This window comes from Pseudophryne corroboree, chromosome 1, assembly GCF_028390025.1.
Source record: "Pseudophryne corroboree isolate aPseCor3 chromosome 1, aPseCor3.hap2, whole genome shotgun sequence".
Classification (NCBI taxonomy): domain Eukaryota; kingdom Metazoa; phylum Chordata; class Amphibia; order Anura; family Myobatrachidae; genus Pseudophryne; species Pseudophryne corroboree.
Genome location: NC_086444.1, coordinates 1,033,271,306 through 1,033,295,297, shown reverse-complemented (window position 1 = coordinate 1,033,295,297; position 23,992 = coordinate 1,033,271,306). Strand labels below are relative to the sequence as shown.

The 23,992-nt window shown below is 45.1% G+C and overlaps 1 protein-coding gene across 3 annotated transcripts in view; it reads left to right on the top strand.

The window, feature by feature from the left end:
• CFAP97 (cilia and flagella associated protein 97) overlaps positions 1 to 23,992 on the top strand; it is a 170,509-nt gene that overhangs the window by 19,374 nt on the left and 127,143 nt on the right. The window lies entirely within an intron of this gene.

The following is a 23,992-nucleotide window of genomic DNA, read 5'->3' as shown; positions in this document are numbered from 1 at the left end:
CTCACGTGGAAGGTGGTCATGCTTTTGGCCTTGGCTTCGGCTAGGCGAGTGTCAGAATTGGCGGCTTTGTCATGTAAAAGCCCCCATTTGATTTTCCATATGGATAGGGCAGAATTGAGGACTCGTCCCCAGTTTCTCCCTAAGGTGGTATCAGCTTTTCACTTGAACCAACCTATTGTTGTGCCTGCGGCTACTAGGGACTTGGAGGACTCCAAGTTACTGGACGTAGTCAGGGCCTTGAAAATTTATGTTTCCAGGACGTCTGGAGTCAGGAAGACTGACTCGCTATTTATCCTGTATACACCCAACAAACTGGGTACTCCTGCTTCGAAGCAGACTATTGCTCGCTGGATTTGTAGCACAATTTAGCTTGCGCATTCTGCGGCTGGCCTGCCGCAGCCTAAATCTGTAAAAGCCCATTCCACGAGGAAAGTGGGCTCTTCTTGGGCGGCTGCCCGAGGGGTCTCGGCTTTACAACTTTGCCGAGCTGCTACTTGGTCAGGGGCAAACACGTTTGCAAAATTCTACAAATTTGATACCCTGGCTGAGGAGGACCTTGAGTTCTCTCATTCGGTGCTGCAGAGTCATCCGCACTCTCCCGCCCGTTTGGGAGCTTTGGTATAATCCCCATGGTCCTTACGGAGTCCCAGCATCCACTTAGGACGTCAGAGAAAATAAGATTATACTCACCGGTAAATCTATTTCTCGTAGTCCGTAGTGGATGCTGGGCGCCCGTCCCAAGTGCGGACTGTCTGCAATACTTGTATATAGTTATTGTTAACTAAAGGGTTTTCTCTGACGTCCTAGTGGATGCTGGGGACTCCGTCAGGACCATGGGGATATAGCGGCTCCGCAGGAGACAGGGCACAATAATAAAAGCTTTAGGATCAGGTGGTGTGCACTGGCTCCTCCCCCTATGACCCTCCTCCAAGCCTCAGTTAGATTTTTGTGCCCGACGAGAAGGGTGCAATCTAGGTGGCTCTCCTGAGCTGCTTAGAATAAAAGTTTAAGTTAGGTTTTTTATTTTCAGTGAGTCCTGCTGGCAACAGGCTCACTGCTACGAGGGACTTAGGGGAGAGAAGTAAACTCACCTGCGTGCAGGATGGATTTGCTTCTTAGGCTACTGGACACCATTAGCTCCAGAGGGAGTCGGAACACAGGTCTCACCCTGGGGTTCGTCCCGGAGCCGTGCCGCCGACCCCCCTTGCAGATGCCGAAGTTGAAGAGGTCCAGAAACAGGCGGCAGAAGACTTTCAGTCTTCATAAGGTAGCGCACAGCACTGCAGCTGTGCGCCATTGTTGTCAGCACACTTCACCAACAGTCACCAACTGTCACTGAGGGTGCAGGGCGCTGGGGGGGGGGCGCCCTGGGCAGCAATGTATAATACCTTTTTTATGGCTAAAATACATCACATATAGCCCTTGAGGCTATATGGATGTATTTAACCCCTGCCAGATCTCACAAACTCCGGGAGAAGAGCCCGCCAAAAAGGGGGCGGGGCCTATTCTCCTCAGCACACGGCGCCATTTTCCTGCTCAGCTCTGCTGTGAGGAAGGCTCCCAGGCTCTCCCCTGCACTGCACTACAGAAACAGGGTTAAAACAGAGAGGGGGGGCACTTATTTGGCGATATGATTACATATATAAAAATGCTATAAGGGAAAACACTTGTATAAGGGGTTGTCCCTGTATAATTATAGCGTTTTTGGTGTGTGCTGGCAAACTCTCCCTCTGTCTCCCCAAAGGGCTAGTGGGGTCCTGTCCTCTGTCAGAGCATTCCCTGTGTGTGTGCTGTGTGTCGGTACGTGTGTGTCGACATGTAGGAGGACGATGTTGGTGAGGAGGCGGAGCAAATTGCCTGTATTGGTGATGTCACTCTCTAGGGAGTCGACACTGGAATGGATGGCTTATTTAGGAATTACGTGATAATGTCAACACGCTGTAAGGTCGGTTGACGACATGAGACGGCCGGCAAACAAATTAGTACCTGTCCAGGCGTCTCAGACACCGTCAGGGGCTTGTAAAAACGCCCATTTACCTCAGTCGGTCGACACAGACACGGACACCGACTCCAGTGTCGACGGTGAAGAAACAAACGTATTTTCCTTTAGGGCCACACGTTTCATGTTAAGGGCAATGAAGGAGGTGTTACATATTTCTGATACTACAAGTACCACAAATAAGGGTATTATGTAGGGTGTGAATAAACTACTTGTAGTTTTTCCTGAATCAGATAAATTAAATGAAGTGTGTGATGATACGTGGGTTTCCTCCGATAGAAAATTATTGGCGGTATACCCTTTCCCGCCAGAAGTTAGGGCGAGTTGGGAAACACACCTTAGGGTGAATAAGGCGCTCACACGCTTATAAAAACAAGTGGCGTTACCGTCTCCAGATACGGCAGCCCTCAAGGAGCCAGCTGATAGGAAGCTGAAAAATATCCTAAAAGTATATACACATATACTGGTGTTATACTACGACCAGCAATCGCCTCAGCCTGGATGTGCAGCGCTGAGGGGGCTTGGTCGGATTTCCTGACTGAAAATATTGATACCCTTGACAGGGACAAGATTTTATTGACTATAGAGCATTTTAAGGATGCATTTCTATATATGCGAGATGCGCAGAGGGATATTTGCATTCTGGCATCAAGAGTAAATGTGATGTCCATATCTGCCAGACGACAGTGGTCAGGTGATGCAGATTCCAGACGGCACATGGAAGTATTGCCGTATAAAGGGGCGGTCCATCGGACCTGGTGGCCATGGCAACAGCTGAAAAATCCACCTTTTGTTACCCCAAGTCACATCTCAGCAGAAAAGGACACAGTCTTTTCAGTCTCAGTCCTTTCGTCCCCATAAGGGCAGGCGGGCAAAAGGGCCAGTCATATCTGCCCAGGGGTAGAGGAAAGGGAAGAAGACTGCAGCAGGCAGCCCATTCCCAGGAACAGAAGCCCTCCACAGCTTCTGCCAAGTCCGCAGCATGACGCTGGGGCCGTACAAGCGGACTCAGGTGCGGTAGGGGGTCATCTCAAGAGTTTCAGCACGCAGTGGGCTCACTCACAAGTGGACTCCTGGATCCTACACGTAGTATCCCAGGTGTACATTGGAAATTCGAGACGTCTCCCCCTCACAAGTTCCTGAAGTCTGCTTTACCAACGTCTCCCTCCGACAGGGAGGCAGTATTGGGAACAATTCACAGGCTGTATTCCCAGCAGGTGATAATCAAAGTACCCCTTCTACAACAAGGGAAGGGGTATTATTCCACACTATATTGTGGTACTGAAGCCAGACGGCTAGGTGAGATCTGAAATATTTGAACACTTACATACAAGCGTTCAAATCAAGATGGAGTCACTCAGAGCAGTGATAGCGAACCAGGAAGAAGGGGACGATATGGTGTCACTGGATATCAGGGACGCTTACCTACATGTCCAAATTTGCCCTTCTCACCAAGGGTACCTCAGGTTCGTGGTACAGAACTGTCACTATCAGTTCAGACGCTGCCGTTTGGATTGTCCACGGCACCCCGGGTCTTTACCAAGGTAATGGCCGAAATGATGATTCTTCTTAAAAGAAATATGGACGCTTTCCTGATAAGGGCAAGGTCCAGAGAACAGTTGGAGGTCGGAGTAGCACTATCTTAAGTAGTTCTACGACAGCACGAGTGGATTCTAAATATTCCAAAATCGCAGTTTTTTCTGACGACACGTCTACTGTTCCTAGGGATGATTCTGGACACAGTCCAGAAAAGGATGTTTTCTCCCGGAGAAGAAAGCCAGGGAGTTATCCGAGCTAGTCAGGAACCTCCTAAAACCAGGAAAAGTATCAGTGCATCATTGCACAAGGATCCTGTGAAAAATGGTGGTTTCTTACAAAGCGATCCCATTCGGTAGATTTCACGCAAGAACCTTTACGTGGGATCTGCTGGAAAAATGGTCCGGATCGCATCTTCAGATGCATCAGCGGATAACCCTGTCTCCAAGGACAAGGGTGTTTCTTCTGCGGTGGCTGCAGAGTGCTCATCTATGAAAGGGCCGCAGATTCGGCATTCAGGACTGGGTCCTGGTGACCACGGATGCCAGCCTGAGTGGCTGGGGAGCAGTCACACAAGGAAAAAATTTCCAGAGAGTGTGATCGAGTCTGGAGACATCTCTCCACATAAATATACTGGAGCTAAGGGCAATTTACAATGCTCTAAGCTTAGCAAGACCTCTGCTTCAAGGTCAGCCGGTATTGATCCAGTGGGACAACATCACGGCAGTCGCCCACGTAAACAGACAGGGCGGCACAAGAAGCAGGAGGGAAATGGCAGAAACTGCAAGGATTCTTCGCTGGGCGAAAAATCATGCGATAACACTCTCAGCAGTGTTCATTCCGGGAGTGGAAAACTGGGAAGCAGACTTTCTCAGCAGGCATGACCTCCACCCGGGAGAGTGGGGACTTCATCGGGAAGTCTTCCACATGATTGTAAACCGTTGTGAAAAACCAAAGGTGGACATGATGGCGTCCTGCCTGAACAAAAAAAAACTAGATATTGCGCCAGGTCAAGGGACCCTCAGGCAATAGCGGTGGACGCTCTGGTAACACTGTGGATGTACCAGTCAGAGTATGTGTTCCCTCCTATGCCTCTCATACAAAAAGTACTGAGAATCATAAGAGGGAGATGAGTAAGAATGATACTCGTGGTTCCGGATTGGCCAAGAAGGACTTGGTACCCGAAACTTCAAGAGATGTTCACGGAAGACCCGTGGCCTCTACCTTTAAGAAAGGACCTGCTCCAGCAGGGGCCTTGTCTGTTCCAAGACTTACCGCGGCCGCGTTTGACGGCATGGCGGTTGAACGCCGGATCCTGAAAGGGCATTCCAGATGAAGTCATCCCTACCCTGGTCGAAGACAGGAAGGATGTAACCGCAAAACATTTTCACCGCATTTGGCGAAGATATGTTGCGTGGTGTGAGGCCAAGAAGGCCCCTACAGAGGAATTCCAACTGGGTCGTTTCCTACATTTCCTGAAAACAGGACTGTCTATGGGCCTAAAATTAGGGTCCATTAAGGTTCAAATTTCGGCCCTGTCGAATTTCTTCCAAAAAGAACTGGCTTTAGTGCCTGACGTTCAGATGTTTGTAAAAGGGGTACTGCATATACAGCCTCCTTTTGTGCCCCAGTGGCACCTTGGGATCTCAATATTGTTTTGAGTTTCCTAAAGTCACATTGGTTTGAACCACTCACCACTGTGGACTTAAAATATCTCACATGGAAGGTGACGATGCTATTAGCCCTGGCTTCAGCCAGGCGTGTGTCAGAATTGGCGGCTTTATCATATATAAAGCCCTTACTTAATTTTTCATTCTGACAGGGCAGAATTGAGGACTCGTCCTCAATTTCTCCTTAAGGTGTTTTCTGTTTTTCACATGAACCAACCTATTGTGGTACCTGCGGGTACTAGGGACTTGGAGGACTCCAAGTTACTTGACGTTGTCAGGGCCCTGAAAAATATGTTTCCAGGAAGGCTGGAGTCAGAAAATCTGACTCGCTGTTTAGCCTGTATGCACCCAACAAGATGGGTGCTCCTGCTTCTAAGCAGACGATTGCTCGCTGGATTTGTAATACAATTCAGTTTACACATTCTGTGGCAGGCCTGCCACAGCCAAAATCGGTAAAAGCCCATTCCAAAAGGAAGGGGGCTCATCTTGGGCGACTGCCCGAGGGGTCTCGGCTTTACAACTTTGCCGAGCAGTTACTTGGTCAGGGGAAAACACGTTTGCTAAATTCTACAAATTTGATACCCTGGCTGAGGAGGACATGGAGTTCTCTCATTCGGTGCTGCAGGGTCATCCGCACTCTCCCGCCCGTTTGGGAGCTTTGGTATAATCCCCATGGTCCTGACGGAGTCCCCAGCATCCACTAGGACGTCAGAGAAAATAAGATTTTACTTACCGATAAATCTATTTCTCGTAGTCCGTAGTGGATGCTGGGCGCCCATCCCAAGTGCGGATTGTCTGCAATACTTGTACATAGTTATTGTTACAAAAATCGGGTTATTCTTGTTGTGAGCCATCTTTTCAGAGGCTCCTTCGTTGTTATCATACTGTTAACTGGGTTCAGATCACAGGTTGTACGGTGTGATTGGTGTGGCTGGTATGAGTCTTACCCGGGATTCAATATCCTTCCTTATTATGCACGCTCGTCCGGGCACAGTATCCTAACTGAGGCTTGGAGGAGGGTCATAGGGGGAGGAGCCAGTGCACACCACCTGATCCTAAAGCTTTTATTATTGTGCCCTGTCTCCTGCGGAGCCGCTATATCCCCATGGTCCTGACGGAGTCCCCAGCATCCACTACGGACTACGAGAAATAGATTTATCGGTAAGTAAAATCTTATTATTGTTGAGCCATCTGTTGAGAGGCTCTGTTATGTTCATACTGTTAACTGGGTATAATATCACGAGTTATACGGTGTGATTGGTGTGGCTGGTATGAGTCTTACCCGGGATTCAAAATCCTTCCTTATTGTGTCAGCTCTTCCGGGCACAGTATTCTAACTGAGGTCTGGAGGAGGGTCATAGTGGGAGGAGCCAGTGCACACCAGTTAGTCCTAAAGCTTTCTTAGTTGTGCCCAGTCTCCTGCGGAGCCGCTATTCCCCATGGTCCTTACGGAGTCCCAGCATCCACTACGGACTACGAGAAATAGATTTACCGGTGAGTAAAATCTTATTTTATAACTGCTGGACACGCCTGCGTTTCTTCGGACACTCCCTGGAGATGGTCAGTTGACACACACAAACGGCCTCTTCCAGTCAATCTTCTTGCGATTGCCGGTGCCATCGCTTTCTTCGTAAAATCCGTTGCTGTCCGGTGATCCCCGTCGCCGGCGGCCGACGCATTGCGGCGCATACGCATGCGCAGTTCAGGGCTGATCACACCGCCGCAAAAAATCCAGCATGCGATCGGGTCTAAACTACCCCCAGTGTTTGATCTGAGGTTGTTGAATCATTTGCTTTCTGCATGGAGTCGGTACAGTCCATTCTCCATGGAGTAGAGGAAGTAGACTTTCTTACCTCAGTGGATCTACAAGATGCTTCTCTCCACATTTCTTTCATAACTCCAACATAATAAGCTTTTGTGGATTCTTTGTACTTGGTTGCCATTTCCAATTCATGTGTCTCTGATTTGGACAGCCTCCTTCTAGGATCTTCACCGAAGTAATGGAGATATTATCTAAGAAAGAAACAAATAGAGATTTTGTTTGGTGCTAACGCAATTGTGCAATAAATAATACATTGAATACAAATATATATCATGATAAAGATGCCCTTTTCATTCAGTAATAAGAGGAGCGTGTTTCTCTTTGATCCTCTAGGAGAGGAAAACGTAAAGGGTTCTCTCCTGGAGGATCAGTAGATGTCTTTGTTCTCAGTGCATTGTTGCAGATTTGTGTTAGCGCCAAAATAATTTCTATTTGTTGATTTCTTAGATAATGTCATATTGTAATTCCTCTTTTCCTGAATGGACACCAAAGAGGAGTCCTCACACTATATATTTTCTCGGTTGCACCAAGTGAAGCTGCCGCCCAGGAAAGAAGATGGATCCCACCAGAGTGATCTCAAAGTCCTCTGCAATTACATACTTATACGCAGCACTGAAGAAATAACGAGGAACATCGACTCCTAGGGTTTGTACTATGGCTACACAGACAGGCCACGGCAGTAGCGAAACATGTTTCTCCAAGTAGATGGTCGCAGCTGAAGGCAGATACATGCCTAAAACAGCCTTGATGCGCCTGCGATTTCGCTGCCACCACATTAACTCTTCCCAAACGGTCCCGTCCTGTCAATCAGTCTGCATATGAAATGTCAGTGCAAGTGCAATTAGAAAGTACATTTACACGTGTGCCGTGTGCTCGCGGCACATGTGCAGTCTGCAGATAATCGCTCCGTTGCAAAAAAAATTAGCATTGTGTACAAACATAAATTCATTTTGTATTGTATGGGGGTATTTAATTAAGTGCCGTTTTTTTGCTAGCCGAAAAAACGTCACCAATTCGAGGTTGAGTATTCAATAGTGAGCATTTTCACCCATTTTTTAATCCCTTTTCGCTCATGCCATTTCACTTTTTTTGCCTGCAAATTCGACAAAACACGTGGATCGGCGGCAAATTTGCCGATCCACTTGGTTTTTGGCTGTTGTAGATTTTTGGACCAGTCAAAAAATTGGCACGGGCATTGAATGGGGTGAATCTAATTCGCCCTAAAAACTGACAAAAATTGACGATTAAAATCTGCAATAATTGAATACGCCTCTATATGTGTGTTATGTTCCAGTTAATGTACAGTGCTGTGTTTTATATGTTAGCACTTTGGGGCTAATTCAGACCTGATCGCTGCTGTGCGTTTTCGCACAGCATCTGAACTGGGTGGGCCAGCGGTGTTTGGCTGCCGTTTAGGGGTTGAATATATATATAAGTATATGTGTGTGTGTGTGTGTGTGTGTATGTATATGTGTGTGTGTATGTATGTATGTGTGTGTGTGTGTGTGTGTGTATATATATATATATATATATATATATATATATATATATATATATATATAAAAATAGAAAAAATTACTGCGCCACTTGTGTTCATCAACGTTAGATATAGATAAAGACAATATTTATCTGACACTCCCTAGAATTTTAAAAAAGGGCGTCTGCTTACCCCCTAACAGGGATGGCGGTTCCCTGTGTAAAAAAATACATGTAGTTGGGGGGAGGGGGTTTAGCGACCAATGGTGTCTATAGGAATCACACTTTAAGTGTATATTTTCAAAGTAAAATACAATTTATTAGTGTGTACAATTTAAAAAAAAAAAAATGACAAGAAACTTTTTATAAAAAAATGACAGAAAACTTCTTCTAAAAAAATGGGATAAAAACTATACATACAGAACTATAAAATACCAGTTAAAAGTGAATAAATAGTAAAAAAGATTCCTTAACTTGGTATGTAGTCACTGCCAGATAGCCCAACGCGTTTCGTCCTTAAGACTTCATCAAGGGGTGTTGGCAGACTGGGACCAGGCATCTATTTATACCCATACTAATATGGTATCAATTATGACATCATTTCCTGTTGGTACCAAAATACCATGTATTTTATAGTTCTGTATGTATAGTTTTTATCCCATTTTTTTAGAAGAAGTTTTCTGTCATTTTTTTATAAAAAGTTTCTTGTCATTTTTTTTTTTAAAATTGTACACACTAATAAATTGTATTTTACTTTGAAAATATACACTTAAAGTGTGATTCCTATAGACACCATTGGTCGCTAAACCCCCTCCCCCCAACTACATATATATATATATATATATATATATATATATATATATATATATATATATATATATATATATATATATATATATATATATATATATATATATAGTGTGTGTATGTAATCCACGGCGTATCCTGTAATCACATCAATATATAGTTCAGTTAGGCGGGTGCTCCCAATGGCCATTTCTATACCGCATCTACCACATTGTGGAGGGTGCACTCTCGCAGAAAAAGGTCACTCAATGCTTTAGTTCAGAAAGTTTAATCTGGTCAAAGGGTGCCTTCATAGTCAACGTTTCGGTTCGTTCACAAATCTTTTTCAAGACAGTCTGTACATCAGGTCTAGAAATATAATTAACTAGAATTCACATTTCATATATGTTCAATGCTTTGACCCTTGCCCTCCCTCTGATACAGAACAGGCCTGTTCAAGTACAATCAGATAACACAACCACGGTGGCTTACATAAATCATCAAGGCGGCACTCAAAGCCGCATGGCTATGATGGAAGTGTCAAAAATCCTTCGATGGGCGGAACGCCATCTGCCAGCAATATCGGCAGTGTTCATTCCGGGGGTCCTCAACTAGGAAGCGGACTTCCTCAGTCGTCGGCAAGTGCACGCCGGAGAGTGGAGTCTTCACCAGGAAGTCTTTCAACTCCTAGTGGACAAGTGGGGCCTACCAGATGTAGACCTGATGACGTCTTGAGACAATCACAAAGTTCCGGTCTTCGGATCAAGAACATGGCATCCTCAAGCAGCGTTCGTGGACGCACTGGCAATTCCATGGAACTTTCGGCTGCCCTACGTGTTCCCTCCTGTGTCACTCCTGCCCAGCGTACTACGGAAATTCAAGCAAGAAGGAGGAATACTACTTCTAGTAGCTCCTGCGTGGGCCAGACTGCATTGGTTCTCAGACCTGCAGGGTCTGTTGATAGAGCGTCCTCTTCTACTTCAACGCCCAGACCTCCTCGTTCAGGGCCCTCGTGTCTACCCGGACCTGGCGAGACTGGCTTTGGCGGCGTGGATCTTGAAGCTTCACTATTGAGAGACAAAGGATTCTCCGAGGCATAGTTATCCAAACTATGCTAAAGGCCCGCAAACCTGCTTCTGCACGGATTTATTATAGGGTCTGGAATTCTTACTTCACCTGGTGTGTTGCTAAGAATTACGATGCTTACAAGTTTAGTACTTCTAGACTTCCGGCTTTTTTGCAACAAGACCTGGATTTAGGACTTTGTCTGGCCTCCCTCAAGGTTCACATATCTTCCTTGTCGGTGTGGTTTCAGAGAAAAATTGCGTCTATACCGGACGTTCATACATTCACTCACTCAGGGCGTACTGCAGATTCAGCCTCCCTGTGTCCTTCCTGTGGCTCCATGGGATTTGTCTGTTTGTCTGAATGCCCTGCAAGAGTCTCCATTTGAACCTCTTGAGTCTGTGGACCTTAAATGGCTTATGGCTAAGGTACTTTTCTTATTGGCTATTGCCTCTGCCAGAAGGGTGTTGGACTTAGGCGCTCTGTCCTGTCCACCCTTTTTGATATTTCATCATGACCGTGCAGTTCTCCGAACTCGTCCCGGTTATTTGCCTAAGGTGGTGTCATCTTTTCACCTTAACTAACTAAGAGATTCTTCTGATTTGTCCTCCAAAGAGCGGTCTTTGGATGTGCTAAGGGCTTTCCTTGTTTATGTGGAGAAGACTGCCTTTATCAGGAGGTCAGATACCCTTTTTGTACTGTTTGGTTTTCACAAACGTGGCTGGCCTGCAAATAAGCAAACCTTGGCCAGATGGATTAGAATGGTGATTGCACAAGTTTATGCACAGGCTGGGCTCCCTGCTCCTGCTGCTATCAAGGTCCATTCTACTCGGTCTGTTGGACCTTCTTGGGCGGCCCGCAGTGGCACGTACACAGAAAAATTGTGCAAGGCGGCTACGTGGTCCTCAATGAACACGTTCATTAGGTTCTATGCCTTTGATACTTCTGCCTCCCAGGTTGCTTCCTTTGGATGCTGGGTTCTCATACCCGCTAAGGTGCAACCCCTCCCTTGAGGAACTGCTTTAGGACATCCCTGATGTATTCCCTGTGGAACACAGTGTACCCGCTGCAGAAAAGGAGATTTATGGTAGACTTACCCTGGTTAAATCTTTCTGCGGGGTACACTGGGTTCCACAGGGCGCTCACCATGACGTACTTTGCTTCTTTGGGTTTGTATGGCATTAGCCGCTGGTCCCTTCTCCTGTCGTGAGAACGTGGTTCTATTTAACTAACATCTGCCTTCTCTTTTACCTGCTTCTGCATTGGACTGGTTAACTAAAACTGAGCTCACAGTGCCTGGAGGCGGGATTATATAGAGGAGGCCTTATTTGGTGACAAACTTGACAAGTGGCTTTCACGAGCTACTGCGGGTAAGTCCACTTATCTACCTTCTGCAGCTCCACCAGCCAGGAAGGCCTACTCTTTTCAGACTACCAAATTTAGGGTCAAGGCCAGAGGTTCTTCTACCGCTGCCAGCGGTGCTAGAGGTAAACCGTGCAAACCAGCGCCTGCTGGTTCACAGGAACAGAGCTCAGGCTCTGTCTCCTCACAACTTTCCACATGACTGTGGACCGTGAGGCCTGGGAGACAGGCAGGTGGGAGGTCGGCTAAAATTCTTCAGTCACACCTGGACAAGATCTTCCAGGATCCCTGGATCATAGACCTTATATCCCAGGGCTACAGGCTGGAGTTCCAGGATCTCCCACCTCACCGATTCTTCAAATCGGTCTTACCAGTTTCACAAGAAGCAAGAGTAACCTTACAAGAAGCTATACAAAAACTGTTACAGACGCAAGTCATTGTTACAGTTCCTCCCCATCTACAAACAAGGGATACTATTCCAGCTTGTTTGCAGTAACGAAACCGGACGGTTTGGTAAGACCGATTCTGAATCTCAAGTCCTTGAGCCTATAATTAAGAGTGTTCAAGATGGAGTCTCTGAGAGCGGTGATCTCAGGTCTGGAAGTGGGGGGAATTCCTAGCGTCTCTGGATGTCAAGGATTCGTACCTGCACATTCCGATCTGGCCACCTCATCAGGCTTATCTGCGATTTGCACTGCAGGACTGTCACTACCAGTTTCAGGCCCTGCCATTTGGTCTCTCCACGGCACCAAGGGTTTTCACCAAAGTGGTGGCAGAGATGATGATGTTGTTCTGCAGACAGGGAGTAAACGTAATTTCTTCCCTGGACGATCTCCTGATAAAGACTGCGTCCAGGGAGCAGTTGTTGGAGAACATCGGTTTCACGACCAGAGTACTCCTGGATCATGGATGGATTCTGAACTTCCCAAAATCTCACCTAGAAACAACGCAGAAACTTCATTTCCTGGGAATGGTACTGGACACAGAGTCTCAGAGTGTTCCTTCCCTTGGAAAAAAGCAATGGTGATACAGTCGATGGTTCGGGCTGTCTTGAAGACAACCCGAATTTCAGTACATCTGTGCATCCGCCTTCTGGGGAAAATGGTGGCTTCTTACGAAGCAATTCAGTACGGAAGGTTTCATGCTAGGGCCTTCCAGCTGGATCTGTTAGACAAATGGTCCGGATCGCATCTTCACATGCATCAGCAGATTTGTCTGTTGCAGAAGGCCAGGATTTCCTTCCTGTGGTGGCTACAAACTTCCCACCTAGTGGAGGGTCAAAGTTTCGGGATTCAGAACTGGATTCTGCTAACCACGGATGCAAGCCTCAGAGGTTAGGGTGCAGTCACCCAGGGGCTGAAGTTTCAAGGAAGATGGTCAAGTCAGGAAATCGTTCTTCCAATAAACATCCTGGAACTCAGGGCTATGTACAATGCCCTTTTGCAAGCCTCATCTCTTCAGAATCGGACCATTCAAGTACAGTCGGACAATGTGACAGTGGTGTCTTACATCAGCCAACAGGACGGAACAAAAAAGCAGGGCCGCAATGTCAGAGGTGTCAAGAATTCTACTCTGGGCAGAAAAACACGCTGTGGCATTGTCTGCAATCTTCATTCCGGGAGTAGACAACTGGGAAGCAGACTTCCTCGGCAGACACGACCTGCACCCGGGGGAATGGGGCCTCCACCTGGAGGTGTTCCAGTGGCTGACGCGTCGGTGGGGTTTCCCACAAATTGACATGATGGCATATTGACTCAACAAGAAGCTCAAGCAGTATTGTTCCAGGTTGAGGGACCCACAGGCAGTGGCTGTGGACGCCCTAACAGCTCCGTGGGTCTACCAGCTGGTATACCTGTTTCCTTCCATTCCTCTGATCCCAAGAATTCTAAAAGAATCAAAAGGGAAAAGGTTCAAGAAATTCTCATTGCTCCGGACTAACCTTTGAAGGGCCTGGTTTGCGGATCTTCTGGAAATGCTGATCGAAGATCCGTGACCTCTGCCCCTTCGAGAGGATCTTCTGCAACAGGGCCCGTTTGTCTATCAAGACTTACCACAGCTACGTTTAACGAATGGCTGATCTTAACCAGGAGAGGGATTCCTGACAAGGTCATCCTGACTATGGTCCAAGCGAGAAAGGGGGTAACGTCTAAACATTACCATCGTATCTGGAAGAAATATGTCTCTTGGTGTGAGAGCAGACAATATTCTACGGTGGAATTTCATCTGGGACGTTTCCTGCTTTTCCTGCAGTTGGGAGTGGATGTGGGCCTACGCCTAGGCTCCATAAAAGTTCAGATTTTGTCCTCGTCTATTTTCTTTCAGAAGCAGTTGGCTTCTCTCCCTGAGGTTCAGACGTTCTTGAAATGTGTTCTGCACATCCAACCTCCCTTTGTGCCTCCTACGGCACCTTGGGATCTCAATTTGGTGCTGCAGTTCCTTCAATCAGAATGATTTGAACAGTTACAGGAGGTTGATGTAAAGTATCTTACGTGGAAGACAGTCACACTGTTGGCCTTGGCTTCAGCAAGACGTGTGACGGAACTGGGGGCGTTGTCTTGCAAGAGCCCTTACTTGATTTTTCATGAGGGCAGAGCTGAACTTAGGAGTCGTCAGCAATTTCTTCCTAAAGTGGTGTCCGCATTTCACATCAACCAACCTATTGTGGTTACAGACACCTCTGCTACTTCAAAGTCTTTGGACGTTGTAAGGGCTTTGAAGGTGTGTGTGAAGAGGACAGCTCGTCACAGGAAATCGGACTCGCTGTTCATTCTTTATGGCCCCAAGAAGTTTGGGTGTCCCGCTTCAAAGCAGTCAATTTACACGCTGGATCAGGCTCCCTCTCCAGTATGCTTATTCCACGGCAGGTTTGCCGATTCCAAAATCGGTACAAGCCCACTCTACTAGGTCGGTGGCTTCCTCCTGGGCGGTTGCCCGGGGGGGTATCGACTTTACAGCTCTGCCGAACAGCTACTTGGTCGGGTTCAAACACGTTTGCCAAGTTCTACAAGTTCGATACTTTGGCCTCTGGTGACCTTCAGTTTAGTCAATCAGTTATGCAGGAACCCCTCAGCACTCTTTCACCCGGTTTGGGAGCTTTGGTACTTCCCCATGGTAGTAAATGGGTTCACAGTATCCCCAAGGAAGTAAGAGAAAATAGGATTTTAATTATGTACTGGTAAATCCGTTTCTCGTAGTCCATAGGGGATACTGGGCGCCCGCCCGGTGCTTCGTTCTTCCTGCACTGTTACTTGGTTAAGTATTCTGGTTTGGTTCAGCTGTTGCTGTTCCTGTTTTCAAGTTTGGTTAGCATGGCTATCCTTTTGTACTGTGTGTGCTGGTTCGTATTCTCGCCACTTTCCTGAGCTATATTCTTCTCTCAAAGTATGTTAGTCTCCTCGGGCACATTTTCTAAACTGAGTCTGGTAGGCGGGGCATAGAGGGAGGAGCCAGCACACCTAATCAAACTTATATAGTGCCCATGGCTCCAAGTGGACCCGTCTATACGCCTCATAGTACTAAATGGATTCCCAGTATCCCCTAGGGACTACGAAAGAAGTATTTACCGGTAGGTAATTAAAATCCTGTTTTTTAAAAATGGTACTATCCTGGTGAGAGGAGCTTGGATTTTCCACGACTTAGGTCATATGGACACCAGTTTTGCCGGCAAAACACCCCTCCGTCGATTGAGACATACAATGTACGGATTGTACCATTTACAGGTTGAGTATCCCTTATCCAAAATGCTTGGGACCAGAAGTATTTTGGATATCGGATTTGTCCGTATTTTGGAATAATTGCATACCATAATGAGATATCATGGTGATGGGACCTAAATCTAAGCACAGAATGCATTTATGTTTCATATACACCTTATACACACAGCCTGAAGGTAATTTTAGCCAATATTTTTTTATAACTTTGTGTATTAAACAAAGTGTGTGTACAGTCACACAATTAATTTATGTTTCATATACACCTTATACACACAGCCTGAAGGTAATTTAATACAATATTTTTAATAATTTTGTGTATTAAACAAAGTTTGTGTACATTGAGCCATCAGAAAACAAAGGTTTCACTATCTCAGTCTCACTCGAAAAAGTCTGTATTTCGGAATATTTGGATATGGGATACTCAACCTGTATCACAAACCTGACGTGGACAAGTGACGTATATGTTTACATTTTTTATTTGTATCTACTATATGGGAAACGGTTAGTACCAGGATACCTGAAAATTTGTACATCAATTGTGACTTTTATTTCACACCTATGAATTTTATACTGGTGTTTCAATAGTTTTTTTGCTGGACATTTTTTGAAAGCATCTAAAGAATTTTTTTATTTTTTATTTTCATATATACTTTATTTTATTTTTTATATTTGAATTTTTTTTTATTCCCTTTCACTTTTTTCCTTTTCTGTTCTATCCCTTTTTCCATCTCTTCTTTTTCTTGTTGTCAATGTACCATATATTAACCAGGTGATGGCCATCTGTTCAATTAATAAAACTTTTTATTTACCACAATAATATACATTTTTGTTATCTTTCCTACACAGTTACCATAGAAGGTTCTTGCGCTGGAATACACACCATTTCATATATAGGGCTTTTTTAGATGCATATCAAGTAATATGCTGCACTGCATAGGGCATCATGTCTACTTGCCCAGTGTAATGTCACTATTGAAATGTCACCTTATTTCTTTTTCATACAAGGAAGCGACACATAGCTCCGAAGAACAGTTAACCCTTTTTCTGCCTGTCATTGTAAATGCACGTTTCATAGCCCATCCCTGTGTAATTTTAATGTGGCAGGGGGTAATGCTAGCCTTTCTGTCACTTGGGGTAAACACTACACGGCACCCTCCTCACCAAACCAAACCAAAACCCCACTGCCATTCCAGTGGATAGTAGTCATCAGCTACCTACAGTAAATGACTGCTATATTCTACAGACCGCATCAAGGACCACCATATACTACAGACAGCATTAGACTCCAAATTAAATTTTTCAGTCTCATTATAAAAGAAAAAAACCCTTTAGTTCTATTCAACCCTGTTAAATAACTCTTTACCCGTGTACTTCTTAATACGACCTATAATAAACTATAGTAAACCATCCTGCCCCCCTTCATACCCTAACCCAGTGGTTCTCAATCTGTGTGCCTTAACAACCTGGGGTGTTTTGGGAAACTTGCAGGGATACCCTGGATTTGGTGGTCCAGGACCAATTAAAATTGTTTATGAGCAATTTAATAGGCAAAACCAGTGCTAGTGGCTGTCAATCATAAAATATGTTGACAAACAGAAGCAAATCTTGTCCCTCACCACACAGATGAACCTACGTATGACATATAAACACAATTTACTTAATTTAATACTTCTTTCCAAATTTCTCAATAAGTAACTTATGGCCTGATACTCTAGGGTGCCATGATTCAAAAATATTTGGGAACCACTGGCCTAACCTGTTGGAGATCACTTCTGCTGAGCTGTCCTTCAACTGTAGCAACCGCACAGCAGTACTCAAGAAGCAACTGTCTGACAGGCAGGTCCCACGGAGGCTGCTGCTGTTGTCAGTGAGGAGGAGGTGGGGCCATGTACAGACAGGCATATGTCGTGCCACCAATTGTTGCAGAACACTGCCACGGGAAAGGGATAACTGTTGGCTGGCACACCTACTCTGCTTAGGCATCTGCTACTCTGGGTCACCTGCTAGCATCTTTCTCCTTCTGACAATCCCTGCCTGCCCCCACCCTAGCTGCACCTCTGTAGTAGTTAATTAAAAATGTACTGTTTGGGTATGGGTGGGTCAGGCTAGACATGTACTGAGTTCATAGGCGCTAGTGTGGGCTTTACAAATCTACAGCCCAACCATTCTGGTGATTCGATCCACTGGTTCATCGGGGAATCGCCAAAAACAGCATGTTAAAAATCCCTAAATCGCCAACCATAATCATTTTTTGGTGAGAATCCGTGAATCAAGGATTTCCAACATGTTGGGTTTTCCCGCTCCCCCGACCCAGGCTTCGGCACAACAGGGAATTGTCCTGACACTTGTCTGGTATATGGGCCCTTTTAACTTTCTGCTCCAGTGACAAATGCAAGGGAAGGGCATTACAGTTCCCATGTTACAAGTTTACTGCGGAAGCAGTTCAGCTATATTGTACAGAAAGTGCAGCATGCATACCCTTAGGGGTGTATTCAATTCAAGTCGGATTTCCAGACTTGTCGTATTAACGGGAGTTTAAGGTTTGAATCCAGATTCGACCTATTCAATCATTCTCCTGTTTATCCGACAAATAAAAAAATCGGACTTGTCGGCAAGCACGTGTATCGGCGACTTAAGTGTTTTGTCGGATTTGCGGCAAAATCCGACAGGTCTTAGCCCCGTTTCCGACAATGTCAATCCGACTTTTAAAAAAAGTCTGATTGGCATTGTCGGGAACGACCAAATCCTGTATCTGATTTAGCCGCTAATTGAATACTGCATTGTCGGTTCCTTTCTGTCGGAATGGATCCGACAAGCATTGAATACACCCCTTAGTCTTGGGGGTTTTTTTTTTGTTTTTTTTTAACATTGTCCAGTTCTACTACTCGTTACTATAAATAAAAAAAAGACATTATTACATACATACATACATACATACGCATACATGTGTGTCTGGGAGTAGCACCTTCTTGTGCCTATCTGCAGTCCATAGGAACAGTATGGTCATTGGATCTTTAAACTTCAAACACTCTGTAAACAGCTTAGTCCTATAATCTGCTTTCCAGATGGAATACAATGAAGGTTAAAAGTGAAATCTTCTTACTTAGCTCTAAATGATATTCTATGAAGAACAGTAATAACCTTTGTTAGTCGTGTCTCACTTTGCTGAGGAACGTTCCCACTGCCTTATTTTCCCTAGTTTTTATGATTTTTTTTCTTTTCCAACGTTACTTTTATTTGATGCTTTATCTTTTAATACTACACTTGTACAGTTTTTACAATTTAGACAACATGTTTATAATCTCCTGAGACATGATAGCTACTGGTTGGAAAATTATATTAAGCTTCAGCAGGAAATTTTGTTTTCTGCTATTGTTTTGTGGATTTGGCCAAAGAACTATAGTAAAACTGTGTTCTGAAATATTGCATTGTTAATCTTCTTAGAAATTGTTAACTAATCTGTAATGTCATAAATCACAGATTATTTCAATGGATAATCCGTAACACTTGTTATTGAGGGTTATTTTTAATGTTCCCTGGAAGTACACATCTGCTTTATTGTAACGAACAACAATTATCTAGCTTGTGCATGTTACACACTAGGCGGCGATTTCTGGCTAAAAAATAAACGATAATGACATTTACAGTATGTCGTTATCGATTTTAATATTATCCTGAAATCGTCCACTCTGTGGGGGTTTTATTGGTGAACAATGAATGTTGCACGCTTCCGTTCAGCGTTCACCAATATTGAGCTGACATGCCGCTCAACCTGTAAATGTCGGACAGAGCTGCATGTTCGGGAATGCCGGCGGAGACGTCACTAAACGTTTTCGTTGAATGATAACGTTCAGTGTGTAGCGGTATCATCAGTAATATATAGCCGTTCACCGTTGGCAATTCCCTGTCGCGTAGTGTGTACCCGCCTTTAGACAATGAATACAAACGTGGCATTGGTTTGTGTAACTGAAGTGCTTATTTGTACACTTGAGCAATGTTTGTAAAAACTCCTCACTGTGTATATGTACATTACACAGGGCTGATCTTTGTTTTATTATTGTAAATGTATATCCCTTATGGGTTCCATATATTCACCCATTTAGTCACTATATCATTGCGTCGACTAAACCAATGTAGCCAATCCATGAGTCATTCTCTTTTGCTGCCTGGCAACCAGATATCATATGAGGATTTATTCCTTCATTACTTAATGATGCATGAAATATATACAGTTAACTTTAATGATTATTTAAATGTGTTGTAAAAATCAGAGTGTTCTCCATTCACATTTTTTTTTTGCTATAGACTGAAACTAATTCTAAAACAACTGCAGACGTTTGGGGCACAGAGTAAACTAATGCTCTTATTTAAATTGTCAATACATTTGACCCTCATTCTGTGTAAACCTACGTAGTGGATTTTGCAGAAACAGAAGGATATATTTGCTTGTGCACTAAAACATTGGAATAATACTGGTTTAGAAATGCTATGAAAGTATTTTTGTATAATTTGACCACTGGGGATATTTCTGTGCACATCTGCACACAGAAGAACCTTATTTCTATGTTTAGGTTCTGTTTACTAAGCATCCCCTTTTTTCCCTAACCATTATAGAAGCCATTAAGCAAAATAAGCAGCTTGTAATATTATGACGAATTGTGCTATTGACCGTACAGATACCAAATGCAATTACCATTATCCATTATTATCTGGGCTTAATAACCTAATAGCTATTGAGTAGGAACAGTTATTATTTTTTATTACCAGATATATATATATATATATATATATATATATATATATATATATATATATATATATATATATATATATATATATATATATATATAGCACACACATACTCTGTAGTGCTTTATAGAGAATTTCTCTTACGTCCTAGAGGATGCTGGGGACTCCGTAAGGACCATGGGGTATAGACGGGCTCCGCAGGAGACATGGGCACTATAAAAAACTTTTGAATGGGTGTGCACTGGCTCCTCCCTCTATGCCCCTCCTCCAGACCTCAGTTAGATCCTGTGCCCAGAGGAGATTGGGTGCATTACAGGGGAGCTCTCCTGAGTTTCTCTGAAAAAGAATTTTGTTAGGTTTTTTATTTTCAGGGAGCACTGCTGGCAACAGGCTCCCTGCATCATGGGACTGAGGAGAGAGAAGCAGACCTACTTAAGTGATAAACTCTGCTTCTTAGGCTCTGCTTCTTAGGCTACTGGACACCATTAGCAGCAGAGGGAGTCGGAACGCAGGTCTCCCCTCGCCGTTCGTCCCAGAGCCGCGCCGCCGTCGTCCTCACAGAGTCGGAAGATAGAAGCCGGGTGAGTATAAGAAGAAAGAAGACTTCTTAGGCGGCAGAAGACTTCAGATCTTCCCTGAGGTAAGCCGCTGCGCGCCATTGCTCCCACACACAGCACACACTAGCAGGCACTGATGGGTTCATGGCGCAGGTGGGGCGCCCTGGGCAGCAATAAAAACCTCTCAATCTGGCATTTATAAGTTTATGGGCTGCGGAGGCAGTTATTATATAAATCCCCCGCCAGTTTTTATACTTAGAGCGGGACCGAAGCCTGCCGCTGGAGGCGGTGGAGCTTGGTCCCTCAGCACTAACCAGCGCCATTTTCTACACAGAGATCTGCAGAGAAGCTGGCTCCACGGTCTCTCCCCTGCTGAACACGGTGACACAGGGCTGAAAAGAGGGGGGGGGGGCACTTGTAAGGCGCAGAGAGTGTATTACACAGTAAATTATATATATATATATATATATATATTAGAGTATCTGTACCTTCCCCACCTGTGGCTCAGGTGTATCTGGCAAAGGACAAGAGGCGGCACTCCAAGGTCTTGAAAAAACTTTTATATGCAAAGCATAGTGCAAAACAAGGCAATAAAGTGCAACAAATAGAGAGACATGGTGGTCTTACGACGTTTCAAGGCATCAAGCCTTTTCCTCAGGTAAGGATACCCATGTAGCGTGTAGTGTGCAGAAGAAAAGAACCACACTACACGCTACATGGGTATCCTTACCTGAGGAAAAGGCTTGATGCCTTGAAACGTCGTAAGACCACCATGTCCCACCATGTCTCTCTATTTGTTGCACTTTATTGCCTTGTTTTGCACTATGCTTTGCATATAAAAGTTTTTTCAAGACCTTGGAGTGCCGCCTCTTGTCCTTTGCCAGATACACCTGAGCCACAGGTGGGGAAGGTACAGATACTGCATTATCTTTAGGAGGGCACCCAGGCATTTACATTGCTGTACAGAGTGCCGGATGTGCATATGTGTGTGTGTGTGTGTGTGTGTGTATATATATATATATATATATATATATATATATATATATATATATATATATATATATATATATATATATATATATATATATATATATAGCGCTATATCTGGGAAATTGTTTCCAGTGTCAGTTGGCGCTGGGTGTGTGCTGGCATACTCTCTCTCTGTCTCTCCAAAGGGCCTTTTTGGGGAACTGTCTCCTTATAACTATATCCCTGTGTGTCTGGGGGTGTCGGTACGAGTGTGTCGGCATGTCTGATGCGGAAGGCTCAGCTAAGGAGGAGGTGGAGCAGATGATTGTGGTGTCTCCGTCGGCAATGCCGACTCATGATTGGATGGACATGTGGAATGGTTTAAATGCAAATGTGACCTTATTACATAAGAGACTGGACAAAGCAGAGGCCAGGGAAAAAGCACAATCCACGGCTTCGACTGGGTCTCAGGGCCCTCCTGGGTCTCAAAAACGTCCCCTATCACAAATAGCAGACACTGATACCGACAAGGATTCTGACTCCAGTGTCGACTACGATGATGTGAGGTTACACCCAAGGGTGGCCAAAAGTATTCATTATATGATTATTGCAATAAAAGATGTTTTGCATATCACAGATGACCCCTCTGTCCCTGACACGAGGGTGCGCATGTATAAGGAAAAGAAACCTGAGGTAACCTTTCCCCCATCTCATGAGCTGAACGAGTTATTTGAAAAAGCTTGGGAAACTCCAGATAAAAAACTGCCGATTCCCAAAAGGATTCTTATGGCGTATCCTTTCCCTGCACAGGACAGGGTATGTTGGGAATCCTCATCCAGGGTGGACAAGGCTTTAACGCGCCTGTCCAAGAAGGTGGCGCTACCGTCTCCGGACACGGCAGCCCTCAAGGATCCTGCTGATCGCAGACGGGAAACTACTTTAAAATCTATTTATGCGCATACGGGTGCTTTACTCAGACCGGCAATAGCATCGGCATATGTGTGTAGTGCGGTTGAAGCTTGGACAGATACCTTGTCAGCTGACCTTGATACCCTAGACAGGGATACCATTTTATTGACCTTAGGTCACATTAAAGACACAGTCTTGTATATGAGGGACGCTCAAAGAGACGTTGGTCTGCTAGGTTCGAGAGCCAACGCCATGGCAATTTCTGTTAGGCGAGCCCTGTGGACCCGCCAATGGACGGGTGATGCAGACTCAAAGAAGCATATGGAGGTTTTGCCTTACAAGGGTGAGGTTTTATTTGGGGAAGGTCTCGCGGACCTGGTTTCCACAGCTACCGCGGGTAAATCTACCTTTTTGCTGTTTGTTCCCCCACAGCAAAAGAAAACTCCACAATATCAGATGCAGTACTTTCAGTCGCATAAGTCCAGAAGAGGTCGGGGCTCATCCTTCCTCGCCAGATGTAAGGGTAGAGGGAAAAGAACGCCTGCTTCGGCTAGTTCACAGGAGCAACAGTCCTCCCCGGCTTCTACTAAATCCACCGCATGACGCTGGGGCTCCACTGAGGGAGTCCGCACCGGTGGGGGCACGTCTTTGACTCTTCAGCCAGGTCTGGGTCCTGTCAGACGTGGATCCTTGGGCGATGGATATTGTATCCCAAGGCTACAAACTGGAAATCGAAGAGGTGCCCCCTCGCCGATTTTTCAAGTCGGCCTTGCCAGCTTCTCCCCCAGAGAGGGAAGTAGTGTTAGCTGCAATTCAAAAGCTGTGTCAACAGCAAGTGATTGTCAAGGTTCCCCTAGGCCAACAGGGGAAAGGGTACTATTCAACCCTGTTCGTGGTCCCGAAGCCGGATGGTTCGGTCAGACCCATTTTAAATCTAAAATCCCTAAACCTGTACTTGAAAATTCAAATTCAAGATGGAATCACTCCGGTCTGTGATCTCCAGTCTGGAAGGGGGGATTTTTATGGTGTCACTCGACATAAAGGATGCATACCTTCATGTCCCCATATATCCTCCTCATCAGGCGTATCTGAGATTCGCTGTACAGGACTGTCATTACCATTTTCAGACGTTGCCGTTTGGGCTTTCCACGGCCCCGAGGATTTCCACCAAGGTGATGGCGGAGATGATGGTGCTCCTGCGCAGGCAGGGAGTCACAATTATCCCATACTTGGACGAACTCCTGATAAAAGCGAGATCGAGAGATCAATTGCAGAAGAGCGTGTCGCTCTCCCTGAGAGTGCTACAACAACACGGTTGGATTCTCAATCTGCCAAAGTCACAATTGATTCCAACGACTCGACTATCATTCCTAGGCATG